This window comes from Mauremys reevesii, linkage group 6 (genome assembly GCF_016161935.1).
Source record: "Mauremys reevesii isolate NIE-2019 linkage group 6, ASM1616193v1, whole genome shotgun sequence".
NCBI classification, from domain to species: domain Eukaryota; kingdom Metazoa; phylum Chordata; order Testudines; family Geoemydidae; genus Mauremys; species Mauremys reevesii.
Window position 1 is genome coordinate 118,499,376 of NC_052628.1, and position 27,615 is coordinate 118,526,990.

The 27,615-nt window shown below is 43.4% G+C and overlaps 1 protein-coding gene across 5 annotated transcripts in view; it reads left to right on the plus strand.

Annotated features, from left to right (window-relative positions):
* The first annotated feature begins 6,653 nt into the window (after window positions 1-6,653).
* The window catches only part of PCGF3 (polycomb group ring finger 3), a 107,876-nt gene continuing 86,914 nt past the window's right edge, over window positions 6,654-27,615 (plus strand). For 4 of the 5 annotated variants that reach the window (XM_039544370.1, XM_039544369.1, XM_039544373.1 and 1 more), the window contains exon 1: window positions 6,654-6,878. The gene's annotated coding sequence lies outside the window, so the exon portion shown is untranslated. The remainder of the gene's footprint in view (window positions 6,879-27,615) is intronic. The other variant, XM_039544372.1, reaches the window with a different exon arrangement.

The following is a 27,615-nucleotide window of genomic DNA, read 5'->3' on the forward strand; positions in this document are numbered from 1 at the left end:
CAAGCTTTTTCTCTAGCTCTCAAAGGTGCACCAATTTTTTAACTTAAAGCTGAGACTCTTGCCTAAGGGTTTATCTCCAGAAACTGGGGCTTTAAGGAAGTACAACACAAAATATCGTGAGACTCATGATGAAATTGCAAGAATTGGCAATACTGAATGCTGTCATAGTCTAGATGTCAAAGATCAAATGTTAAGACTTACTCTTCTAGAATAGTATTTTTCATCTCATGAGCTGAGAGGTAATGCTCCCTTAGAGCAGATCAGTAAAGCTGTGGTTTTGTCTTCCATGCATTCTTTTATTAGTCACTCTAGAGACTTATGCTTGTACAAATAGAGCCTTTTGCTGAGCCATTTTGGCTTCTGTACTTGAGAAGTAATCACTTCTTGTTACTTTTGGGGGACTCCAGTTTATATCTCTGCAAGTTTGACTTTGTCCACTTCACGCTTTGGTTGCTTGTAAATGATATCTCCAAAAATCATTCTTGGACTGTCCTGTACTTTAGCTGCTATCTCAGAAACTTTGTACAGTTTGATGTGTTTCCCCCTTCACTTTTAGCTTGGATTTTTGCTCTTTAATCTTATTCAGCCTGGAGTGTTTCCAGTACTGAGCACTGACACTTATTCTCCTTGTAATCTTTTGCAAGTTTCTTAACCTCTGGTTAATTTATAATTATAACACTTTGGTTTTGCAGGGGCATTGAGGATTAAAGTTTATTAAACATATCAAAGAGAAATTCTTTAACTGCTAATTCTTGTTGTTCCATCCAGATCTCTTTCTCTCTTCTTGTTGCTTTTCCTTTGGTGCAATACTGTTGACGATTGAGATGCTAACAGGAAGTTCCAGCTCAGCATTCGTTCCAAATGCTACAGTTCCTATGACCGCTTGTACCTGTTCAATCACAATGTAAGTAGAACTGTATTTAGTTACAGGCTGACCTTGCCTGTCAGAAATGTTATTTACAGGTTAAATCACTGTTCAATGGGTAGCAGCAGCAGCAGAACTAATGTTAGGGCAAAGAGGTTACTGTGAGAAGAAACTATGGCCTCAGCTCTCAGTGAAGGGTCAGGACAGTCACTTCACACATTTGCTCTCAAGGGTATTTAAAAGTAAATTAATTCCTTGAGCAGACGTGGTCTTGTCGTCTCACTCCAGGGCCGCCCAGAGGGGGGTGGAGCAAGTGGGGCAATTTGCCCCAGGCCCCACAGGGGCCCCGTGAGCCCTTGCCCGGCAGCAGTCCGGGTCTTTGGTGGCATTTCAGCGGCAGGGGGCCCTTCAGTGCTGCTGAAGACGTGGAGCGACTGAATTGTCCCCCGCCGCCGAAGATCCGGACCGCCACTGGGTGAGTACAAGCGCCGCAGCTCCCCCGCTTTGCCCCAGGCCCCCTGAATCCTCTGGGTGGCCCTGTCTCACTCTGATGTAGACATCCCAAGGAAGCAGACTCTTACAAAATATTGTAACTAGAGATGGAGAAATATCTGTAACTAGAAGCTGCAGAGTTCAGGCCTTATCTTTGCCCAGCTGTAGGGTGAGATATAGGAGGTTTAGGCCCTTCAGTAATACAAAACATCATATAAACTTTTACAAGAACTGCTGGAAGGTATTGGAACCTTAAGGCCAAGCCAAGTCCTGGAGCCTTTGACATACGTACTGGGGAGGTGCTGATGGATTTGTCTTGCAGCTTTTGCTTGACTAGTTAAGTGTCTCTCTGACTCACACACCTCCTGGGTGTGGTGCTCTGTCCCATCTAGTAGCACCGAGACCACTTAAAGAGAGAGAGATTAATGAGTCTGCTCTACAGCCTTAGCCAGGAGCGCCAGCAGCCTTTTTGGTGCCCTAGGTGGCGGAAGGTCCCGCCCCCAAAATGGCACCCCCAACAGAGGTGGCGGAAGGTCCCGCCCCCCAATAGTTAGTCGACCGCGGCGGCCGAACATTCGGTCGCTGCCCCCCAAATGTTAGTGCCCTAGGCGACCGCCTAGGTCACCTAATGGGTTGCGCTGGCCCTGGCCTTAGCTAATACCCTTATGGCTTTTAGGTCATGCAGAGGTTCATGCAATAAGCTCCAGAGGTCCCACCTGCCGCCGACTGGGGTTTTTTGGTGTTGCATCTCCTCTTGTGACACTTGCACATTTGTTAGCTCTGCCATGCTTGCCCAGAGACCTTTCCGCACCAAAAAGGTAATTTGGCCTAAGAGAAGACACTAGGCTGGAAAAAGCCAGGAGACTATGGGTTCTAGTTTCATTTCTGTTAAGTACTGATAATATTTCTGTGCAGTTCACTTTTTACTGGTCAGTGTCTCATATCCCAACCCCAGGAGGCAGGCAACCATCAGTTTTCATGTTTTAAATAAGGTAACAGAAGAACTGCATACAGTCATTTGAGGCAAAACTGGGACTAGAACCCAGTTCTCTTCCAGACAAGTCTCCTCCACTTGGCCATACTGCCTTTGAAGCTAAATGTGCCAAATCTATAGGTTTGGCTTACTGTATGTACCCACTGATCTAGTCACTAGATAACACTTTGCTCTTAGAACCAGGAACAGACCTCAGGAATAGATACATAAATGTTTAAGACAATGGTGGAATATTGGGTAACCCATGGGCAAAGTGCTGTGTCCCCTCTAGGGACTGTAGCACACAGGACAGCCTACCTGTGCTACCAATTGCTCTTCTAGTTGAAGTGGAAGCCACCTATGCTTTGTTTCTGAAAGTCCTGGGTTAAAATACTGCTGAACAACTATGTGGGGAAAGAGTGTGTGAGCATGTAACTAAAGAGTACCATGGAACATATGCACAAGGGGGAGATGCAGGTTTGCACTGGTAATTTTAATTCGGAAAGTCTTAATTTTGGAGTACTTGTCTTGCAACCTTCATGTTCTTTTCTGTGGTTTTTGTATATGTTTGTGCCCCTCAGTGAAAATGTTTCTGCAATATAATACCATTTCCCATTAGAACTATTCCATGATCACAATCTGTTGAGAACAGAATTTGGCTGTTGTGTTAATATTGTATTAGAACTGCATTTAATAAATCTATATTTCAAGAAAACAAGCCTAATTTTTGAAGGTGTGTTATTAGCACTTTACTGAGGGACTGGATGCCTCAGGGCACTACTTACGAGCTACGGAGCCTTTCATCTATAGGTTACCAGTTTGACCCCAGTCCAGCTCAGCAGAATTTATAATTTTCCCTCTAAGGGATAATGATTAGTATCCCCTATTTGGGATGAGTTTGGGCCTCAGTTACAGATCCCACATCACAAACTCACCACCATGCTTGCATGCATTGACAGACTTGATAGAGAGACAAGGTGGATGAGGAAGAGACAAGCTTTCGAGCTACACAGAACTCTTCTTTAGGTCTGAAAATCTTGATAGAACGTAATAACTGCATGGACCGTGGAGTCTGAACGATACCCCCTTTTCACTCCTAGAGGAAGCTGCTCCCCCAGATCAGTATTGCTCTAATGGCAATGTGGGAAGCTTATCCACTAAATGCAGAGGACTTCATGTACACTTGTCAAACCAAACCAATGCTTTTCACCAGAACTAAATCTACTTAGACCATACACTACAGTGTATGGTCTATCTGCAAATTAGCTCATTGGGTAATTTGCATATAATTCAGTGTTGCCAGCTCTTGTGAGTCTCACAGTAACTGGTGTATTTCTTAAACCTCAGCTCATGGAGGTATATGATCGAATGTCAGTTTTCTTCTTTTTCTTTAAAAAGTTATGTTTCTAGCCTTCAGAGTTGTAGAAAAAAAAGCTTAAAAAGATGTGTAACCTGAGACTCAAACTGGAAGGCAAGTAAAAAGCTCCCAAAAACTAATTGTCTTTAAATGGTCAGGATTTTCAAGTGAATCATGATTTTGGGGGTGACTCATGATTTTGAAGGCTTGGGTTTTTTGGCAATGCTGTGTGGAGGTTTCAGTAGATGTTTTTCTGGTGCCTTTAGCAGGGTGTGGGAGATTGGTGTGTGTGTTTTGGAGTGGGCACCAGCAGATATTTCTGGAGCCTTTTGCTTGTGGTGGTGTTCGCGCATGCCTGGGTGTTATGGTGAGCTGGCACTTCAGGGTGTTTAGCCCTGTCTCTGAGGAGATTGTTGGGGTGTGTTTGGTGGGTTGTCAAGGAGTCTTTAGTGCTAGGGTGGAGGGTTGGGGGTATCTGGCTGTCTAATATGGGGGGTGCCCTTCCTCTGTGTGTGTGTGGGGAGGGAGCGGTTGTCCTAGAGCCTTTACTGGAGGGTTGGGGGGTCTCGCAGTGGGGATGGAGGTGTCCAGACCTGTGGTGTGTGTGTGTGGAGGGGAAAGAGGTTTAGTGGAGGGTTGGGGGTGTCCAGCCCTGTGTGAGGGTGTGTATGGAGGGTTGGGCGGTGTCTGGCAGTGGGGATGGGGGGGTATCCAGCCCTGTGAGATGAGTGTGTGTGTGGGGGGAAGGGATTTAGTGGAGGGTTGGGGGGTGTCTATCCCTGTGTGATGAGGGTGTGTGTGTGGGGGGGGGAAAGGGGTTTAGTGGAGGGTTGGGGGGTGAGGTCCAGCCCTGAGAGATGAGGGTGTGTGCGCATGGGGGGAGATGAAGGGGTTTGTTTAGTGGAGGGTTGGGGAGTGTCTGGCAGTGGGTATGGGGGTATCCAGCCCTGTGAGATGAGGGTGTGTGTGGGGGAGAAGGGGTTTGTTTAGTGGAGGGATGGGGGGTATCTGGCCCTGTGTGATGAGGGTGTGTGTGTGTGGGGAGAGGGTTTTTTTTAGGGGAGGGTTGGCGGGGGTCCAGCCCTGTGTGATGAGGGTGTGTGGGGGGGGCAGGGGAGGGGATTTAGTGGAGGGTTGGTGTCCAGCCCTGTGAGGTGAGGGTGTGGGAAGGGATTTAGTGGAGGGTTAGGGGTGTCCAGCCCTGTGTGATGAGGGTGTGCGTGTATCGGGGGGAGAGGTTTAGTGGAGGGTTGGGGGTGTCCAGCCCTGTGTGATGAGGTGTGTGTGGGGGGCAGGGAGGGATTGAGTGGAGGGGATTTAGTGGAGGGTTGGTGTCCAGCCCTGTGAGGTGAGGGTGTGTGGGAAGGGATTTAGTGGAGGGTTAGGGGGTGTCCAGCCCTGTGTGATGAGGGTGTGCGTGTATCGGGGGGAGAGGTTTAGTGGAGGGTTGGGGGTGTCCAGCCCTGTGTGATGAGGGTGTGTGTGGGGGGGCAGGGGAGGGGATTTAGTGGAGGGGATTTAGTGGAGGGTTGGTGTCCAGCCCTGTGAGGTGAGGGTGTGTGGGAAGGGATTTAGTGGAGGGTTAGGGGGTGTCCAGCCCTGTGTGATGAGGGTGTGCGTGTATCGGGGGGAGAGGTTTAGTGGAGGGTTGGGGGTGTCCAGCCCTGTGTGAGGGTGTGTGTGGCGGGGAAGATATTTAGTGGAGGGTTGGTGTCCAGCCCTGTGTGAGGTTGTGTGTGTGGGGAAGGGGTTTAGTGGAGGGTTTGGGGGCGTCCAGCCCTGTGTGATGAGGGTGTGGGTGTGGGTGGGGAGAAGGGGTGTGTGTAGGGGAGGGTTGGGGGGTGTCTGGCAGTGGGGATGAGGGTGTCCAGCCCGGTGAGATGAGGGTGTGGGGAGAAGGGGTTTGTTTAGTGGCGGGTTGGGGGTGTCTGGCACTGGGGATGGGGGGATGAAGGGGTTTGTTTAGGGAGGGTTGGGGGTGTCTGGCACTGGGGATGTGGGGAAGGGGTTTGTTTAGTGGCGGGTTGGGGGTGTCTGGCACTGGGGATGGGGATGAAGGGGTTTGTTTAGGGATGGGTTGGGGGGTGTCTGGCACTGGGGATGGGGGGGATGAAGGGGTTTGTTTAGTGGCGGGTTGGGGGGTGTCTGGCACTGGGGATGGGGGGGGAGGAAGGGGTTTGTTTAGTGGCGGGTTGGGGGGTGTCTGGCACTGGGGCTGGGGGGGATGAAGGGGTTTGTTTAGTGGCGGGTTGGGGGGTGTCTGGCACTGGGGAGGTGGGGGGGATGAAGGGGTTTGTTTAGGGGAGGGTTGGGGGTGTCTGGTGGCGGGGATGTGGGGAAGGGGTTTGTTTAGTGGCGGGTTGGGGGGTGTCTGGCACTGGGGATGGGGGGGATGAAGGGGTTTGTTTAGTGGCGGGTTGGGGGTGTCTGGCACTGGGGATGGGGGATGAAGGGGTTTGTTTAGGGAGGGTTGGGGGTGTCTGGCGGCGGGGATGTGGGGATGAAGGGGTTTGTTTAGTGGCGGGTTGGGGGTGTCTGGCACTGGGGATAGGGGATGAAGGGGTTTGTTTAGTGGCGGGTTGGGGGTGTCTGGCACTGGGGATGGGGATGAAGGGGTTTGTTTAGTGGCGGGTTGGGGGTGTCTGGCACTGGGGATGGGGATGAAGGGGTTTGTTTAGGCGAGGGTTGGGGGGTGTCTGGCGGCGCGGGGGGTGTAGGCTGCTGCGAGGTGCTTCTGGACCCCGCACCCCGTGTCCGTGGGCGGGGCGTTCCCAGCCCCACCCACTGGTGCGGGCACGGGGCAGGTTCCCATGGGGATTCCCTGCGGGGGGGGGGTAGGGCTCCCCGCACGGGGGGAGGGGGCGCGCGGCTGCTCTAACGCTCCCAGCGCGCACACGTCACCTCCCCTCCCCCGCGCGGGGCTGGGAGCCGACCCCCCGCAGGCGGCAGCACGAGCGCAGCCCCCTCCCCTCAGCGCGTGGGAAGGGAGGGGGGAGGCGGGCGCGGGCAGTGCGCATGCTCCTGGTGCGCGGCGCCCCCGCTCGGCCGCGCTCGGCGCCGCTCGGCTATTTCCGCCTCTTTGTTTTAAACTCCGGCCGGAATTTTTTCCTTCTTTTGGGGGAGAGTCGGAGGGAGCGGAGCCCCCCCGCGGGCGGACACGGCGCCCCGCCGCCCGGTCCCCGCGCCGCCAGGTCAGTGCCCGGGCCCCCTCCGCCCCGCGGGGCTGACCCCGCTCCGGCGGGCCGGGCCGTGGCAGGCTGCCGAGGAGCAGCCCCGAGACCCCCGGCGTGGGGCAGGGGAGGGTCCGGCGCCCCCTCCCCGGGGAGACATCGCCTCCCCCCCGCAGCGTTTCCCCGGGGAGGGGGCGCGGGGAGGGGAGCGGGGCCGGTCCCTCCGCCCCCACAGCCTGGGGAGGGGGCGCTTTAACTTTCTGTGTCGGCGGCGGCAGCAGCAGGGTTGGTCAAGGACGTCTGCACCCCTCCCCCCCGACTGTGTCTGTCTGTCCGTCCCCCCCCCCGTGTCTGTCCGTCCGTCCCTCCCCCCGTGTGCATCCATTCGTCCCTCCCCCCGACTGTGCCTGTCTGTCCGCTCCCCCCAGCCCGCCCCCGTCTGTGGTGTGAGTGTCTGTGCTCCTATTCCCCATCCCCCCCCATCCCCGTGTGGGTGGGGGGGTGTCTGTGCTTCTATCCTCCCCCAGTTCCCGTGTGTCTGTCTGTCTGTCCGTCCGCCCCTCCTCCTCCTCTTCCTCCCCCGCCTTTGCATGGCCAGGGCTCTCCTCTCTGCAGCCCCCCTTCTCCCAGTATGCAGAGCCGCCTGGCATGTGGGGGAGCCCGCCCGGCCTGTCCTGGTAGTGCCCGGCCCCAGCCGGCTAAGCTTGGCAGAGACTCCCCTGTTGTGCAGTGTCTCAGGTGTGTCTGGGTACGGTGAGGGGGGTTTGGGGTGCGGGTTGGCTGAGTCTCCTTCTGAGCCTCCCCCCTCCGCCCCCCCTCCAGTCAGGGGTTGGTTTACATTGCTAAGAAAAACCCAGCATTTGAAAAATGTCTGTCCCTGGGGCCATCGAGAGAAGTGGGGTTAAACTGGGTGAGACATGACCTTATCTGTGAATAGCTATGGCTCTTAGTGGTGTGTTTGTGTGGGAATCTGGAATAGCTCATAGGTTTTCAGGCTTGTGAAAAGGATCACCTGAAGTGGTACCAATTGGTAAAATAATGGATCTGTTTTTGCCAAAATTTTCTCATGGCCTGATGTTACACAGTGAAGTTCGGTTGTTTTCAACTGTAATGTTTAGTATCAGAGGGGTAGCCGTGTTAGTCTGGATCTGTAAAAGCAGCAAAGAATCCTGTGGCACCTTATAGACTAACAGACGTTTTGGAGCATGAGCTTTCGTGGGTGAATACCCACATCCGACTAAGTGGGTATTCACCCACAAAAGCTCATGCTCCAAAACATCTGTTAGTCTATAAGGTGCCACACGATTCTTTGCATCTGTAATGTTGTGTCTTCTCAGCAAAGTGCAAATTTAATAGTAACACTGCAGTGTCTTTTAGTCCACAAGTGATTAGTGTCACCTCAAACTGGCCTGTGAAGAAATGTAGTGTATCATGAACTTGACACTATCATGGTTAAAGGTCTTGGTACTTACACCGTATTACTATTTGAATGCCCTTTTACTAATGCAAGTGGAACTCAGTCTGAAAAAATTAAATACTTCTAGTTTAACATAACTTTAATTCAGGGACCCAGGGTTAGTGTAACTGTTTTTCTGCACTCAGGTTTCTGGTTACCAATATATCAAATCCAATCTTTATAGATTCTGCTTAATTATCACATTGTGCTCTGGAATTTTCCTTTAAAAACTTCTAACTTTGATGTTCTCCAGCTTTATTACTGCCAAACTGTCCTACTTGTTTTTCTTAGAAAAACAAATATACTTATAAATTTGAAGAGTTTTTCTTATAGGCATGTATACCTCAAGGTGCAATGTGTACTACAACTTGTAAATCAGATGTGTCACTTCCAATGTTCGTTCTACACTATGAAACAATCTAAAGTTCATATTATTAATGGCAATTCCATGTACTTTGAGGACTTAAGTACAACCTTTCTTAGTGCTAAGTGTTCCATATTGATAAGATCCCTCAGTGACTGATTTAAATAAACTGTTTTAACCAGTGATGTGCCTTGTAAAGGTTTGTTTGTAATTCATAAGACTTATTTGGTAGATGAGAAGTTTCCTTTCTGGGAATGGATGACTTGTACACTTCATAGAAGGCCTTGTTTACATTTCTTTAATTGCCCACTAAAACCTATTAATTAAAAGTGTATGTAAGGGAATACATTCTGTGTGGAACTGGAAGAAGTCAGTGATCATTTACCCCCATAAGATGAGGGACACCAATCTTTTTAAAGAGTGCTCTACAGAAGGTACAGCAGAAAAGTTAATTGATTTAAATTTGGGTGCTGGTATAAATACTGCATTTTTTTCAAAGCCCTTATTGGACCAAAAATCTGTCATATTTTTTATTCATATGGACTGATCTAGCAAAATCTGATCATGTGAGTCAAGGATGAATGCTTGTTAAATTCTGTGTTGTCTTGAAGCTGATTGAGATTCGGTAAGCATTTATATTGTGCTAGCATTGCTATCTAGATAAAACTAAACACCATTGTATGAAGGTTTTTTTACTACTAGATAAACTCTGAACCAGAACCTCAAGGTACAGTACTATAATCATTAGTTCTGATCAACTTAATCCTGCATTCTCATAGCCTTAGTCAGATGAGTCTATGTCTACACTACCGTGGTAAGTTGACCTACGCTATGCAACTCCAGCTATGTGAATAATATAGCTGGACTTGATGTACCTTAGGTCGAATTACGTGGGGTCTACATCGCAGGGGGTTGACGGGAGAAAAATCTGTCAACTTACCTTACTCTTCTTGTCTGGGGTAGAGTACAGGGGTTGACTGGAGAGTGCTCTGCAGTTGATTTGGTGGGTCTTTACAAGACCCGCTAAATCGACTGCCGGTGGATCGATCTCAGAGCGTCGATCCCCGTTGTAGTGTAGACCTGCCCAAACTGTGTCCACTAAATGTGAAATAGACTTATACTGTAAACAGGTAACCTTACTAAATATTATTTCTCCACTAACATCCTTGATTATTAAATTTCTGCTTTAATGGACTTCAATATTATGTTCCCAAATGACTCCTTACACTGGTTTTAGTTAACTGAAAAAATGGACAGTGTGGTGGTTACTCAGAGCTGAAAATTAGAATCTTATTGAAAATTTGACTCTACAGTAAACCACCCATGGAATACATTAAAATAAATCTCTGCATGGAAACTCCAACTGGCTTATTGATGTTAGGGAGAAATCACCTGTTGAATTGGTATGAACCTGTGTTTTGAAAACCATTCAAGTCTGTAATCATCTGCTTCCCATCAACTGTTGTCTTTGAGGCTGTAATATCTTAAAAACATGCAGTGGAGCAAGATGTCTTGCAGGAATTTGAATGCCAGCATTTTTTGGTGCTCTTTCATATTGGGCAGGTGGCCCACTTGGTACATAGTTTGAAACAGAAATACTTACAAGCATTTATTAATAATTTGGAGCACATAGTGCTTGGTGATATACAACTAACTTTAGGTCTTCCGCCGCCAGGTGCTCTTGAATGTTCACTACTTTTTGATATCCCTAATAAAAATGGTTGAATGTCATCTAGGGCTATGCAGTAGTGTTGGTATAAGTACACTGTCAATTTTGTCTTGTGCTAGTTTTCTCTATCTTTTCTGCCCTTCAGTCTGATCAAAATAAGTTCAGATCTGGGTAGATACTGTCAGTGTCCAGAATCTGCTAGTTATGTGTTTCATTTTTATTAACAAAAGTTCGGTCTAAACTAAATTCATAGTAAAACTAAAGGCAAATGTTAAGCCATTAAATAAGGGTCAGGCTGACTGGCTTAAAGACTCTCTACTTGCTGTGTTCATGTAGACTAGCGAGGATAAAAGAAAGTTGCTTTGCACCAGAAGACATCCCAGCTGTTGTGAAATGCCATTGGCTTTTTGTTAGAGATGATGCCACTAGTCTGGTAGAAGAGATCTATATGCTACACTCTTGTATTGTAGTGCAACGGTACTAATTTTCAACAGTTTAGAAACATTGCCATACTTAGATTCACTCAAGAAAATATAACTCATATTTCCGAATTAATACTCTACCTGTGTGTCAAGTTCACAGCGTACATAGTAACGAGGGGGAAAAAAACTGGAGAAAAGTGGTGAGAACTCATGGAGTTGAAAACATTGACTGCTATTGAAGACATTAACAAAACCTGTCATCTCAGAGGTTTAGAATTCTTCCCTCTGTTACAGGGCTAAGTTTGTCGGGAGGAGGGAGTGGAACAGAAGCAAACAATGGCTTGATAGTTCAGACACTTTTTTTTACTCTTTCACAAGAGAGGCTGCTGTTTGGGTGAGAGTAAGAGTTTTTTAACCTTTCAGAAGGAACTACAGAGACAGAACTATGTTTGTGCAAAATAGTGAAAATTCTCTTCAGGGGAAAATAAGAAAATTGTCTGTTCCTGAAGTGACTTGTCAGCCCTTGCCAGACACAATAGTTACTGTATTTGCTTATTGAAAAAGGCCACCTCCTACTATAACCAAATCAGTTGTAACGTAGCTGTGTATACCTGAACTAGTGCTAATAGTGCTTTTCCCCAGAGGTGCTTCTGATCAGCAGCTGCACTGATGTGTGCAAACTCTGGAAAGGTATCTACCTATGTATGTACTGCAATGAACTTGATTCATGAAACATGTTAAGTGCATTTGCATTGCTTTGATGATGGTATGAAGCATTTGATACTGGAATGCAGCCTTCCCATTTGTTTTTTGAGTGTTTTATTAATGAAGATATTCTCAAATACGTTTTTAAATGTTTTATAGAAGATTAATTTGAAAAGTGGATTTGCCGCAAGAGAATAGTTTACTTCAAGGAAACCCCAAGTAGCAGTTCCCTATCTTTGTACTTTTCATCATTATAGTCTTTGTGTGCGTGTGCGTTTTAAAAGCCCTCTCACCTGAAAGTTCCTTCCATATTTCTTTCAACTACCTCAAAATCATTATTTTTATCTTGCTCTAGAGTGACAGGAAGTGAATTTATGATATCTCCATGGACATGCGTTTGAGCTGCTATTGACACATAACTTTATGATCCTTTCATATTCTAACCTTGTCACTGACAGTAACTTAAAATGTCCGAAAGTTTTAAGGTTAAAACTTGTAATTCAATGGCAATAACTTCTGTTAGTATCAGGTGAACTTGGGGATAATTGTCTACACTTCAGAAATAGCATAGCTTTTTCTTGGTTTCTGTTAAGATGGGAAACATTTATTCCTTAGTATACACCTGATGCTGCTGTGCAGTAGCAAGTTTTTTTAGCTAGTTAAAAGTGAATACCGTTGAATTGCTGACTTGCAAATGATTATCTTGTCAACAAACCTCTCAGTTTAACTAACACATGAATAATTTTTCACTGTTATTCTTATATCCAGATATTCAATATGTTACACTTCCGTATCTTCAGTAGAACATATATCTATATCCATAGAACATATATCCAAATTATGACTGTAATTTAAAATTAAGAAAGACCTAGCCCAATAGATTATCTCTGAGGGATTCTCTAACAGCGTGCATTCAAAAACATAATCTAACCGTGTACAAATATAAACCTCAACCTATTTAAAACAATATGTAAACCTAGCTGGTGTCCCCAGATTGCACAGCTTTTGTATGAAATATTCTTATACAATGCTCTTTTCATTTTGTCAACTGAAGGAACAACTTGAAGTTAGTTAGTTCTCTTGTACTTTCAAGTATTTTATCTAGAAAAGCTATGGTTCACTTTTGCAGATAGTGTTTCCTAGTATGTGGGAGTCATTTATTGGTTTAAGTACATAGATTGGCATAATTGAAGCTATGAGTAAATTGATTACTAATTCTGTGTGTGTTAACGTATTAGACAGGAGCAAGGCATTTTTCATGGTGTAATCAGGGTGGATTTGATTTAAATCACTAGTCAGGAAGACTCGATTTAATCATGGATTTCTACATAAAAGTGCATTCTTGTTAGTTGTTATAATATTAATACATATTCTTCACAACTCAGAGATAGATGTAGATTTCATTTTTAGAAGGCACACACTATACATTTTTAAGTGATTTATTTTGAAAACTTTTCAGATTAGTTTTACTGCTATATCAGAAAATGAATGATTGCTTGGTTATTTCATTTACCAAAGGTAATTCTGCAGAAAAGGACCTAGGGGTTATGGTGGACGAAAAGCTGAATATGAGTCAACAGTGTGCCCTTGTTGCCAAGAAGGCTAATGGCATTTTGGGTTGTATAAGTAGGGGCATTTCCAGCAGATCGAGGGATGTGATCATTCCCCTCTACTCAGCACTGGTGAGGCCTCATCTGGAGTACTGTGTCCAGTTTTGGGCCCCACACTACAAGAAGGATGTGGATAAATTGGAGAGAGTCCAGCGGAGGGCAACAAAAATGATTAGGGGGCTGGAGCACATGACTTATGAGGAGAGGCTGAGGGAACTGGGATTGTTTAGCCTGCAGAAGAGAAGAATGAGGGGGGATTTGATAGGTGCTTTCAACTACCTGAAAGGGGGTTCCAAAGAGGATGGATCTAGACTGTTCTCAGTGGTAGCAGATGACAGAACAAGGAGTAATGGTCTCAAGATACAGAGGGGGAGGTTTAGGTTGGACATTAGGAAAAACTTTTTCACTAGTAGTGTGGTGAAGACCTGGAATGGGTTACCTAGGGAGGTAGTGGAATCTCCTTCCTTAGAGGTTTTTAAGGTCAGGCTTGACAAAGCCCTGGCTGGGATGATTTAGTTGGGTTTGGTCCTGCTTTGAGCAGGGGGTTGGACTAGATGACCTCCTGAGGTCCCTTCCAACCCTGAGATTCTATGATTCTATGATTTGAAGCAGATAGTTCAGCTCCCAATGACTTAATAAATATCTCCAATTCAACAGGTTAATCATTAATATTTGGAGGATTTTCTTGCTATGCTGTATTAGGAGGAGAGCATCACCAGACAGACATTTAAAATTGTTTTATTTAACTAAAATAACAATGTTATGTATTCTGGATTTTGTTCTTCAACAGCAAACATATAATATTTTAACAAAACAAGCGCATGAATTTTTGAATTTAGTTAAACAATCAAGTTTTTTAAAATCAAATTTGTTTTTGTTAAAATTGATTTTTAACTAAAATAGTTAAATGAAATATTAAAAAAAATATTAAATCGACTATGTCAGCCAGGTCAACATGAGAAACTTAAAATATTGGCTTCTGCAGCTAACTCAGTTGGCTTCACCGTCATTTTCCTGTTTGTTCATAATCTGGAAAAGAAAAACAAACTTTCCTGCTTTTTCAGGTCCCAAACGATTTCTCAATTTGGAATGAATTAGTCCAAAGGCAGAAAATATTCTTTCTACACCAGAAATAGGCTTCAGGGTACTCAATATGTATTCAACATTTCTCTTAAGCCCAGTGTTGAGAACTTTGGCTGTGACAGTACCATCTATTTTTTCACGATTTTGTTCACAAACTGTCATCAGATTAGGCCAGTCCAAACCCCAAAGTGTATCAGGCCATTGGAAGTGAGGCTTCCAATGGTAGCGTTTAATGCCAGAAGGTGCCATTAGATCATCTAGTCTGACCTCCTGTATATCACAGGCCTTTAAATTTCACGCAGCTGCCCCTGTCTTGAGACGTGTAACTTGTGCTCCAGAACTTTTGATTTGAAGACACCGCTTCCCTTGATAGTTTGTGCCAATGATTAATCTCACACTCTGTTGAAAATTCTTGCCTAATTTCTAATTTGAATTTGTTTGGCTTCCACTTCCAGCCAATTGTTGGTATGCCTTTCTCTGCTAGATTAAAGACCCTTTAGTAACTGGTATTTTCTTCCCATGAAGGTACTTATACACCATAATCCATCTTTTTTGATTGAGCTTTTTAAATCTCACTGTAAGGCACTGACTCTAGCTTGTGAATCATTTTTGTGGCTCTTTCCTGCAACCTCTCCAACTTTTCAGCATCCTTTTAAAAATATGGATACCACAACTGGATGCAGTGTTCCATTACTGGTTTCACAAATATTGTACACGGAGGTAAAATCTCCTCCCTAAGCCTGCTCATTACTCCTGCTCCTGTTTAGATATCCAAAAATCACATTAGCTCTTTTTGCCAAAGCATTGCCCTTGAATCTTGTGATGAGTTACTTGTCTGCTGTGAACCCTGAATTGTTTCCCCATGTACAGTGTTTCCCAAACTCCTGCTATATAATCCCCCTTCAGGAAAATAAATAAAATGTACACCTATGCCATGTGCTAAAGGCCTACCCATCTTACACAATACTTCCACACATCCCAGTTGGTGGTTTGCTTTCCTGAAGCATTGTGTCCCACAGTTGGAGTAAGGCTGCCTTACTCCAACTGGAAAGGACAACCTAGTTGTGATAAAGTTGGCAAAGTATATTTTAACTCTCAAAATTAAATCCAATAGGTGCTCTAACTTGCTGTATTTTAATGAATTGAGAAGAATTAATCTCAGTAGGCTAGCATCTGTTGAATGTGAGACACTTCTCCTAAACTGCTTTGTAGTAGTTTTCACAGAAAGTGGTGGCCACTCCACACTCTGGAATAGTCTTCAGTCTGATGAAATCCCAGCTAAAGTCAATATCATGAAGGCCAGGTACAGAGATGCGAAGCGCTCTGTAAGGGCGAACCACCAGACAATAGAGTGATTCAATGTGGACACTGGTGTGAAGCACGACTGCATTTTACCTTTGTTATTTGGCATTTACATAGACTGGATAATGAAGTGAATTCAGTGGAACAGGTGCAGAGAAGGGCTTCTGTGATGATCAGCGAAATGGAGAATCTGCCATATGAGTGGAGACTTAAGGAGCTTGGCTTGTTTAGCCTAACCAAATGAAGGCTGAGGGGAGATATGATTGCTCTCTGTAAATACATGAGAGTGATAAACAGGAGGGAGGGAGCGGGAAGATGTAAGCTAGACACTAATGCTGACACAAGAAGAAATGGATATAAACTGGCCCTCACAAGTTTAGGCTTGAAATTAGATGCTGGTTTCTAACCAGCAGAGGAGGGAAGTTCTGGAACATCCTCCCAAGAGGAGCAGTGGGGGCAAAAAACCTAACTTGTTTCAAGACTGAGCTTGATAAGATTATGGAGAGGATGGTATAATGAAGTTGCCAGCAATGGCATATGGCCCATCTACGACTACTAGTAGCAAATATCTCCAGTGGCCAGAGATGGGACACTAGATGGGGAGGGCTATGAATCTACAGTGAATTGTTTCCAAGGTGTCTGGGTGATCGGTCTTGCCCATGTGCACAGGCTCCAACTGATCACCATATTTGGGTTTGGACGGAATTTTTCTACAGGTCACATTGGCAGAGATCCTCTGGGGTTTTCGCCTTTCTCTGCACCACGGGTCATCAGTCACTTGCTGGCTTAAGTAGAATAAATGGTGGAGTCTCTGTAACTAAAAATCTTTATATCACGATTTGAGGACTTGATTAACTCAGCCAAAGTTATGGGTCTAGTACAGAAGCGGGTAGGTGAGGTTTTGTGGCCTGCAATGTGCAGAAGGTCCAACTAGGCGATCATGATGGTGCCTTCTGGCTTTAAAGTCTGAGTCTATGGGCTTGTCTACACTTGTGGCGCTGCAACAGCATAGTTGCAGCACTTAGTGAAGATGCTGCTTATGCCGATGGGAGAGCTTGTCATGTTGGCATAGGTATTCCACCTCCCCAAGAGGCAGTAGCTATGTCAACATGCCACTGCCTACGCTGGGGGTTAGGTTGGTATAATTATGTCGCAGAGTTGTGGATTTACTGAAATTGGTAGTGTAGCCCATGCCTAAGTGTATTAGCAGCACAAAGACTGGAATATCATGGGCATATGGCAAATGCCCAGAAGACCTAGACTTTGCTGATGATACTGTGCTACTGAATGACTCCCCCGAAAAGTTACAGCCAAAGACAGGCAAGCTGGCAGAAACTGCAGGTTAACCAGGCTTAAAATTTGTTATGCTAAAACAAACATCTTTGAAACTCAGACATCAGGCAGTAACATCACATTAGAAGGCAAAAATATCAAGAAAGTAGAACAGTTCATCTGGGGAGCAACATATTGGTCAACAGATCTTAAGAAGAAAGTGACATCAAGATAGGAAAGGCACCCACAGCATTTACTAAACTTTAATATATGGAGGGGGGGAGAAGAGAGCATCAGAACAAAACTGAGAGTTTGCAATTCAAACATAATCTCAGTGCTAACATATGGCTGTGAAAGCTGGAGATCTGCCAAAGTGATAGACAGAAAACTAGAAGCTTTGAAAATGAAGTCTTTCCAACCAATGTAAGAACTTATTACCTGTGGAGAGATCAGAGAAATCACCAACCAGTAAGCTTGTTTTCCCCCAGAATCAGAAGGAAGTGCTGGATGTATTTGGGACATGTACACCGGATGCCAACATACAGACTCTCACATGAAGCTGTCAGGTGGAAGTCAACTGCTGTGAAGAAACAAGGGCGCCCAGAAGAAACAGTTAAGAAAAACTCCTAGCAGGGAGGACAGAACAATCTATCTTAACACAATAGAGCAGATGGAAGCAGCAGCAAATGACAGAGAAGAATGGAAAGAGACTCATTTCTGTCCTGTGTGCCAACATTAGTATGGGAAGGATGTAAGTAACGTAAAACAATGGCTATACCTTTCTCTGACTTAGAGGTGACTGGTGCCAACTGGCCCTGCTGTTTGACCCAACCCATAACTCTGATATTTCTGATATTAGACTGCCAAGATAAGAACTATAAATTCACAAAAGCTCAGCTTTCTTTAAAAATTAGTTTAGAATTTAGAAGTTTTTGGCCAAAGCACATATCAAGCTATTTACATTTTTGTAGGGTTTTCAAACTTTGGGTTAGGGTAGCTACCAAAATTTGAGTGTTTCAGATAATCTGATTATGACGCATTTCCCTCTTTCTCCTCCATTTCCTCTCCCTCCCAAAGATCCATAAATTGAGTGAACTGTCATTGTGTCATTTTTAGCTATAGGGAGCTAAAAATGTTACGTAGATCTCTTAAAGGGAGCATTTACAAATGCTATCTCATGAATTGTTTACTTGTGACTTTTCAGAAAATAGTCTATACTTGGAGTAAGTGCTGTAAGCATGTAGAGCAGGGGTTGAAAACCTTTCAGAAGTGGTGTGCCGAGTCTTCATTCGTTCACTCTAATTTAAGGTTTTGTGTGCCAGTAATACATTTTAACGTTCTTAGAAGGTCTCTTTCTATAAGTCTATAATATATAACTAAACTATTGTTGTATGTAAAGTAAATAAGGTTTTTAAAATGTTTAAGAAGCTTCATTTAAAATTAAATAAAATGCAGAGCCCCCCGGACCAGTGGCCAGGACCCAGGCAGTGAGAGTGCCACTGAAAATCAGCTTGCGTGCCGCCTTCGGCGCCCGTGCCATAGGTTGCCTACCCCTGATGTAGAGGATAACACTGTATTACCAATATTCAAATTGGATATTCATTTATCTCGGTAGCAGTCCCAGTAAAGTCAGCAACTCTTAATGAGACACCATATTCTGTTTGGAGTTACTCTATACTTATGACCTCCATAATGTAGTGTCTGAGAGCCTTGCAGTGTGTTTGTCCTCGCAACATTCCTGTGAGGTTGGGAAGTACCATTCCCATTTCACAGATGGAGACCTGAGGCACATAGGTTAAGTGAGTTACCCAAGTTTGTTGAGGGACTTGAAGCAGGTCTTTTAAATCCTAGGCTAGTGCCTTAACCACTGCATAATCCTTCCTCTCATATCACGGAAACATAAAACAAGATTAAATTTGTGTAAATTTAAATACAGCCATAATGATGGAGCCACTATGATGCCTCTATAATATGAGCAAATTTGAACTGAATACATTACAGTGACCAAAAATGCATCATGCAGATATGTTTGTACTCTTTTTTTACCTTTTGAAGTGCGGATATGCAATCTTTTTAAAGTGGTTAAGAGGAAAGTATTTCTCCATTTTAGCCTTAATCCGTTGGCCTTGTTCTGTGACCTCTTCATTGGAGCCAAATAAGTAAGGTGAGCTGCTCTGTGAGTTTTCTCACAACTGCCTTAGTCACTCAAAGCTCCCCATATTAATGAACCACTTCCTTAGCTAATCACCCGTATGGCCATTAATAAGTAGTAAAGATTTTTTTTGATAAGGAAAGAATTTTCAAAAACATTCCCTGGATTTTCTCTAGACCTAAAAGCAAAAAGGGACCAAATGCCTCTGAACAGAGTATCTTAGATCAGTGGCTCTCAACCTCTCCAGACTACTGTACTGAGTCTGATTAGTCTTACAAGACCCCCAAGTTTTGCCTCAGTTAAAATCTACCTGCTTACAAAATCAGACATAAAAATACAAAAGTGTCACAGCCCGCAATCGCTGAAAAAATGCGTACTTTCTCATTGTCTGTATGACATTTTAGTTTGTACTGACTTTGCTGGTGCTTTCTATGTAGCCTGTTGTAAAACTAGGCAAATATCTAGATTAGGTGATGCGCCCTTGGAAGAACTCTATGTTCCCCCAGGGGTACACATGCCCCTGGCGGAGAATCACTCTCTTAGATTATCTGGGTGTATTGTGTGCAGATCTGTTCATGTGGCTTCCCAAGTGGGATCTTCGCTCCTACCAGCCATCCAAACTTTTCGCTTTTAACACTTCACGTTATAACAAAATGGTCCAAAAGGTTATCAAACAAAGAGTAAGGAAAAAAATCTGGCAGTAGTGGCAGTGTTGGATAACTATAAATTTCTGATTGTCACAATGTGCAAGTCATATTTTAAGAGGTACTTTCAACCTAAAACAAAAAATAATAAAAAAAATCCCTCATACAGATCTTTAGATCTATCTTGTCCTGCTGCTGTTTATATTTTAATAGTTTTCTTCAGTCTGGTTTATCTTTCTATTTGATCTCTCAATTAAGTCATAATCCTCTTACTGCTGATATTTGTTACCATAGAAATTTTGTCATTCAGCATTATTATTTCACTGTAGATTTAAATAGAAAAAGGAAAAATGTTTGTATTAAAACAATTTAAACAGCAAAGATTGTAAAAAATAAAAAATTTGCAGTGTGGATAGATATAGGTTTAAATCTGATAACATTTATAAGTTTTTCCCCTAAGTATTAAAAGATTTTTGAATTGATTTGAAAGGTTTGTTTGTTTGTTTTTTGTTTTATTTTTAAATAATTGGTAGTGTCTGGGCAAAGCAGGAAAAAGTTAGTAGACTTCAGCTAGCCTTTGGGAATAACATACTAGTCAGAGGCCAGTCCAGTTCTGAGAAGCCACAGCTTTTCCCAAAAAGGGTGGGTGGAAAAAGGAGGCGTTAGGCATTATGCACCAAAAGGTAGGGGGGTACTTCATTGGTGCAAGAACAACTACTGGTTGGACCAGAACTCCTGACCTGTTGGGACTGGTGCATCTCTGCTACTCTATCTTTTTTTTTTTTTTTTTTTTAAATCTTCTCTTTGAACACCTCCCAGTGCCTACTTTAGGTGCTTGCAGCTTCTTCACATAGCAGCTAAGCAAGACTGGCCTGAATATTGTTTGTTTCACTGTTGCCCCCAACATTCTGAATAGCAGCTGAGAATGTGCCTAGTGTTTTGTTAACTTTGCTCTGCCTCTGCTTAGGGAAAGCAGCAAGCAGTAGACGCACTGGAGCTGTTTGTCTCCAGACTGAGGAAGGTGATATCAGTGCCTAGATATCATGGTGAGCAGCGCTATATTTGTATGAAAGCAAATTAAAAACAGAGACAGTTAACATCTGGATAGGTTTCAGAGTAGTAGCCGTGTTAGTCTGTATCAGCAAAAACAACCAGGAGTCCTTGTGGCACCCTGGGGACTAACAAATTTCACATCTGGATAGTTACCTTTGCAGCTAGAAACTATTTAAATTCTGCAGGAACAGTTTAGGCCCACCTCACCTCACCCAAGGAAAAGTGTGTGTTTTGCCACTTGTGCCTGGGCAAGTGGGTTTCTCAACATAAAGCACACAGTTCACTTCTTTTTTTAAAATAAGGGGAACATGTTGATAAAAACATATCTTTCGGCCCCTAAAATCAACAATGCAACTTGCAGCTCTGGAGCATCTGTGATCTTTTCTGGCCACCTTGGCGGATCAGCTAGCTCTAACAGGTGGTAGAACTCTAGATGGTAGTAGAGTTTATAGTAGTTGCACTTTCTGACTTTGTGAGAGCAAACATTTGCTTCATTAAATAACTTCATATTTTGTATAAATTCCAAGGATAGACATAAATTATACTTAGTCTAAATAAGTTATTAAATGGGCAGTTCTGTATAACAATTGGTCTCCTGTATGGATAGCCATAGACTGAAAGGAAAACATATCTCAGCTTGAAAAGGCTAGACTGATGCAGTAAAGTGAGATCCCACTAGATGACTAACACAACTTGGCTACATGTAGGTAAGTAAACTGTTTCTGTGAGTTAGGGTATGTTGGATCCTTCTGTCTGTTTAAGCTGAGCATAATGATTGATACTTCAGATTTTGCCTTATGGCACAAATCGATCAGCCAGAGTGCTACTTGATGACTTACAGCCAGGATCCAAATTCTATCATTGGAGTACCACTGAAGAGACTGCATTAGTTTTTGGCATCTTTACATTTAAAAATCACCATGTCCCCTCTCATGTCTACCACCTTCATTTTCATCCAGTGTTTGAACTGAGTAGTTTTGAGCTGGGGGAAGAATGAAGGCCAGTAGGGGGGCTTCAGGGTTAATCTCCCCAAGAACGCTTTTAGAAAGTACCTGTCATCAAATAATAGGATACTATAATACAAAGGCAAACAACTGGATTTTAGAGGGGTCTTGTTGCTAAGAATATATCATCTATGGTATGGAGTGTCAGATCCTTTACAGAAGGATGAACCCCATCAGAATGCAGGAAATCCCCTCCACCCAACATTTAGTTCAAATACTGGGTGTGTATACAGTATATGCAGAACCTTGCTAATTGGCACACTGAAAATGGTGGCTTTTACCTACTTATCAACAAAGCTGTTATATAGTGTCAAAAGTTCTCAAATTGACTTCATACCTCCAAGTGTATTACAAATATAATACATAAGAAAGGAACATAACCAAGTCGAACTATTTATCAAATATACTTTGATAGATCATTTTGCTCTTTTCTTTACTTGCTAGTTTCAATAGGCTTCTCAATCACTATTGTGAATTAGTGAGGTTCTGTGCTGTACATGAAGTTAGCTTATGTCTACATGTAATATTTGTGTTTGTAACACTGGCAAATTAATACATTAAAATATTCCTATTTGTATGTGAAGGGTCTGTACAAGCCTAATTGCACCATTGCTTATCTAACTTCGTTCTTACTTTCCCATGTATTTTAAAGTTGTCTTTAGAGTCTGTGTTTTGTCCCTTCAGTTACTCACATTGTCCACTTTCACTCTTTACTTCATCATCATCTTCCCATCTGTTCAGTTTTTATCAGATAGAACAAAGGGTCAGCAACATGTTAGCAGCCAGCTCTCTGCAGATCACAAATTGGGAACCTCTACTCCATCTGTTTTCTTTCCTGTATCTACTCCATCCTCATTCTTCCCCAGTGCTGCTTCCTTAGGTCGGGTAAAAACTAGTGTCTTCTGTGCCCTTTCTGGGGATTTTCTTGGTGGTTTTGAATATCACTATGGAGTAACTACATGAAAACAACATTTATTGAAGTTTGAGAATGGGCACATTAGACAAAACCTTTCCATTAATTGACTGAAGTTAAACTATCCTAAAAGTTAAAAGGGAAGGGATGACCACATTAAGGTTCGTGTTAAGCTTATTAGAAAACAGTAAAAAATGTCTGAAATCTAGAGTAGTTGAGTGTTGCTAATTAGAAGTGGGCTAGAGGGTGGAATCTACTATCATTGGCTCTTTAAGAAGGCTGTGGGCTGACTGTGAATGGTAGGATAGGGTGGCTTGGCTTGCTAGAATCTCTTAACTTTCTAGAATACCAGTGGGCATGGCATGTGGTTATATGGTTGTATGTAAAACTGGCACAGCTTCTAGTCTAGTGTTCACTTCATGATGTGCTCCTTTCTCATTCTAACTAGTAAATGCGAAGGTTGCTGATCAATAGTGAAATTAGTGTTGGATACCTTGACGCACAGATAACTGGTAATCAGTTTCCTTCCCTGAAGTGAATGAAGTGATTGGCAACAAGCAACGGTTCCACACTGAGATTCGTGCATTTGAGACTTTTTGAGACCACCACTGACCTTGATACCCAGCCACAATAATTTAGGCTTTTCATGCTGTTTTTCAAGATTAGCTTAATTGAAGAGTAGTTGCTCCTGTTTAATACCCAAGTGTCACATGAAAAATGAAGATTTCACCATTGCAAGTATTCATCGATCAGTGTAGCGGCATCTGCACTGGGGGTTCAGCCAGCATAGCTATGACACTTGGGGTGTGGATTTTTCACATAGTGCCATAGTTTTAAGCATAGACCAGCCCCAAATGTGCACCTTCTATGTGTCAGGGGATGGAATGTGGTCATGGCCGTGGGGGGAAAAAGGAGCACAAGTTCTGATTGTTCTTTGTGTTGGTAGCTCTTTCCTTTCTGTGGAAAGCAGACAGGTGTTGGTATCTTTGCAGTGCTCCTTAGCACTGTAGAGGAGAGAGAATCAACCTGTGATGTTGTTCTGCCATGAAAAAGGCGTTCCTTTTAAATAGACACAGTGGCTGTGGTGGTTTTACAGTTCTACATCTGGAGCAGGGCAGTGAAAATGGTGTTTTGACCCACAGGAGTTGTCAAACCACCATTCTTTATGAGGAGAGTTTTTAAATTTTGCCGTGCTTGGTATCTGCATGATATCATGGACCACAAGAAATCAGTGGCTACAAAAGGCCTATGGGGCTCACAATAAGTGCTAGTGTCTGTAAGAATAAGAGAGGGCATACTGTACTTGTCATTAAACAATTTGTAGGTCTAAAATGAATGATCATTTCCTGCTGGTCCATGTAAAGCACAGTTGTTGCTTAAATAATAGTGGAAGGCCTGCAGTGCACTTTGGCTTACAGAGTTGGGTGGCATAATTAAGGTTAAGAATTTCATGATAAAATTTGAAAAATTTCATGGCATTCTTTGTGCTCAAAATAGTATTTCACATTTTGTGATAGTGCTTTGAGTTTATAATGCATTAGAATTGTAATTGAAATCTTACTGCAGTATTGCAGGTTATTCCCTCAAAGCAGATTATGTACATTGAACTGATGCTTCAAATGTTGTCCTGTGGTGCCATTTACTTTTGTAGTTAATGAATGGGTATATTAATGAGAAATCTTAGATAACTGCAGTAATGCACATCTAACACTCGCAAAAGTGAAGGTGAAGTAATATTTATCGTCTAGAAACTGATTACTAGTTTCCCAAGTAAGATTACTGTCCCAAGTAAACTCAGAGGGCTTTACTTAGGTCAACTTTTTTTTATTGGTCAGTGGGATCTGTGTGCACAGTATCTCTGGAATTAAGGCTCTTTTTTTATTTGAGTGTTTAACTGTAAGTACTCAATACTGAAAACTTCAGCTTTAGTCTATGCTGGCTGTTTTTCTAGTGAGTGAAGATTTGGAGATGAATTTTTTTTAGTAGCTTTACAAAACTCAAGTTATTTCAAATTATTCCTTTTTAAGGGAGTAGAATTCCCCCCTCCCCCCCCCGTCCTGAGTCGGAGGACAAACAAATGTTTGTAGACTACATGAATTCTGTAAGCCTGTAACAACAGATCGGGTGACTGGCGGGGTGGGAGGAGGGAAGAAATAAGGGTTTTTTTTCAAACCTGTTCTACTGGTAAGGCATTGTCCAATTTAACAGGTTAAGTTCAAACAGATATGGGCTGTTTTGACTTCCGTGAGAAGTAAAATCCATTGGTTTGATTTTACCCATTTGCACTTACAGGGACTTTTGGTGTATTTGTAAACTTTAGGGAAACATTGGTAGGTTGAACCTATGACTTTCATAGCTAAAATGAGAATAGAGATCAATCCATTGGTGATGTGAACTGTTAATACATCGTTTCACAAAGGCAATGTACAGTCAGGTTTTAACGGTGGTTAAACTATTGCTGAAACAAACATCTTGGGAATTTAATACCCTCACAATTACTATGGTCTCTAACCTCCCTGTAGATTTTACATAAGGTTATTGAGAAGGTGGTATTGGGCCAACTCAGGAACGTCAGATTTTTCTTAATCTTTGTCAGTTTGTGTTCAGACTTTGGTATAGAATACAGTGTAATATCGTTGTTTATTGAACTTCTAGTGAAGTAGAGGGGTTCATGCTGATTGTACTGTGCCTGCCAGCAATTCTCTATACCATTGACCACAAGGTCCTCTTAATTCTCCTGTTGGGTCATGTAGGAGAGAACAGAGCAACACTTAACGGGGTTTGCTGCTTATCTCCCAAAAGTTTTGAGGGTAGTGTTGGATTCTGCAGCATTCTCTTTTGTTCAATGTATGTGTGAGAGAAATATGATTTTCTGTGCTGCAGTGTCCTCAATATGCTGATGCTTAGTTGTAAATACCCTTCATTTGTATTCTGGTAATGCCTAGAAGCCTGAATCTGGACCCCATTGTGCTAAGCTTTGTTTGAAAACGTAGAATCTTACCAAACCAAGATTCTGCAGGCTTTATTAGTCTTCTAGCATATGAGCTCTGGATTGAAGTGAACTGAAGCAGGGCATGAAGGGGTTTTCTAGTGTGTTGGCCATCTTTACCTTCTGCCAAAATGGTTTGCAACCTTAAAGTTCAGATATCTCCTTCTCTGTTCCTATGTTTTATGGATCGTAGTGCCTTATGATCTACAGCTGGAAAAGGCAGGTGTTAGTAATGGGAGATTCGATTATTAGAAACGTAGATAGCTGGGTTTGTGATGACCGGGAGAACCGTATGGTGACTTGCCTGCCTGGTGCGAAGGTTGTGGATCTCTCGAGGCATCTAGACAGACTTATGTGTAGTGCTGGGGAGGAGCCGGTGGTCGTGGTACATGTAGGTACCAATGACATAGGGAAGGGTAGGAGAGATGTCCTGGAAGCCAAATTTAGGTTGCTAGGGAAGAGACTGAAATCCAGGACCTCTATGGTGGCATTCTCAGAAATGCTCCCAGTTCCATGCGCAGGGCCAGGTAGGCAGGCGGAGCTTCAGAGTCTCAATGCTTGGATGAGACGATGGTGTAGAGAGGAGGGGTTCACGTTCATTAGGAACTGGGGAAACTTCTGGGATGGGAGGAGCCTATACAGGAGAGATGGGCTCCACCTAAACCAAAGTGGAACCAGACTGCTGGCACTAAACATTAAAAAGGTTGTAGAGCAGTTTTTAAACTAGGAGATGGGGGAAAGCTGACTGCTGCAGAGGAGCGTGTGGATCGGACACAGACTTCTCTTAGCGGAGAGTTTGATGATAGAGAATCTCCAGATTATAGTCAGGAGCAGAGGACAGAAGAGGATAATGTAAGGGCCGGATCAGATGATAAACAGTCACATAAAAAAGAATCTGGCACATCAGAAAAGGGCAGACAAATAAACAGGGACAAGTTTTTAAAGTGCTTGTACACAAATGCTAGAAGTCTAAATAATAAGATGGGTGAACTAGAGTGCCTTGTGATAAAGGAGGATATAGATATAATAGGCATCACAGAAACCTGGTGGACTGAGAGCAATCAATGGGACACAATCATTCCGGGGTACAAAATATATCGGAAGGACAGAACAGGTCGGGCAGTGGGAGGAGTGGCACTATATGTGAAAGAAAATGTAGATTCAAATGAAGTAAAAATCTTAAGTGAATCCACATGTTCCATAGAATCTCTGTGGATAGAAATTTGAAGCTCTAATAAAAATATAACATTAGGGATCTATTATCGACCACCTGACCAGGACAGTAATAGTGATGATGAAATGCTTAGAGAAATTAGAGAGGCTATCAAAATTAAGAACCCAATAATAGTGGGAGATTTCAATTATCCCCATATTGACTGGGAGCATTTCACTTCAGGACAAAATGCAGAGATAAAATTTCTCGATACTTTAAATGACTGCTTCATGGAGCAGCTGGTACGGGAACCCACAAGGGGAGAGGCAACTCTAGATTTAATCCTGAGAGGAGCGCAGGAGCTGGTCCAAGAGGTAACTATAGCAGGACCGCTTGCAAATAGTGACCATAATACAATAGCATTCAACATCCCTGTGGTGGGAAGAACACCTCAACTGCCCAACACTGTGGCATTTAATTTCAAAAGGAGGAACTATACAAAAATGAGGGGGTTAGTTAATCGAAAGTTGAAAGGTACAGCGACTAAAGTGAAATCCCTGCAAGCTGCATGGGCCCTTTTTAAAGACACCATAATAGAGGCCCAACTTCAATGTATACCCCAAATTAAGAAACACAGTAAAAGAACTAAAAAAGAGCCACCGTGGCTTAACAACCATGTAAAAGAAGCAGTGAGAGATAAAAAGACTTAATTTAAAAAGTGGAAGTCAAATCCTAGTGAGGCAAATAGAAAGGAGCACAAACACTGCCAACTTAAGTGCAAGAGTGTAATAAGAAAAGCCAAAGAGGAGTTTGAAGAACGGCTAGCCAAAAACACCAAAGGTAATAACAAAATGTTTAAGTACATCAGAAGCAGGAAGCCTGCTAAACAACCAGTGGGGCCCCTTGACGATCAAAATACAAAAGGAGCGCTTAAAGACGATAAAGTCATTGCGGAGAAACTAAATGG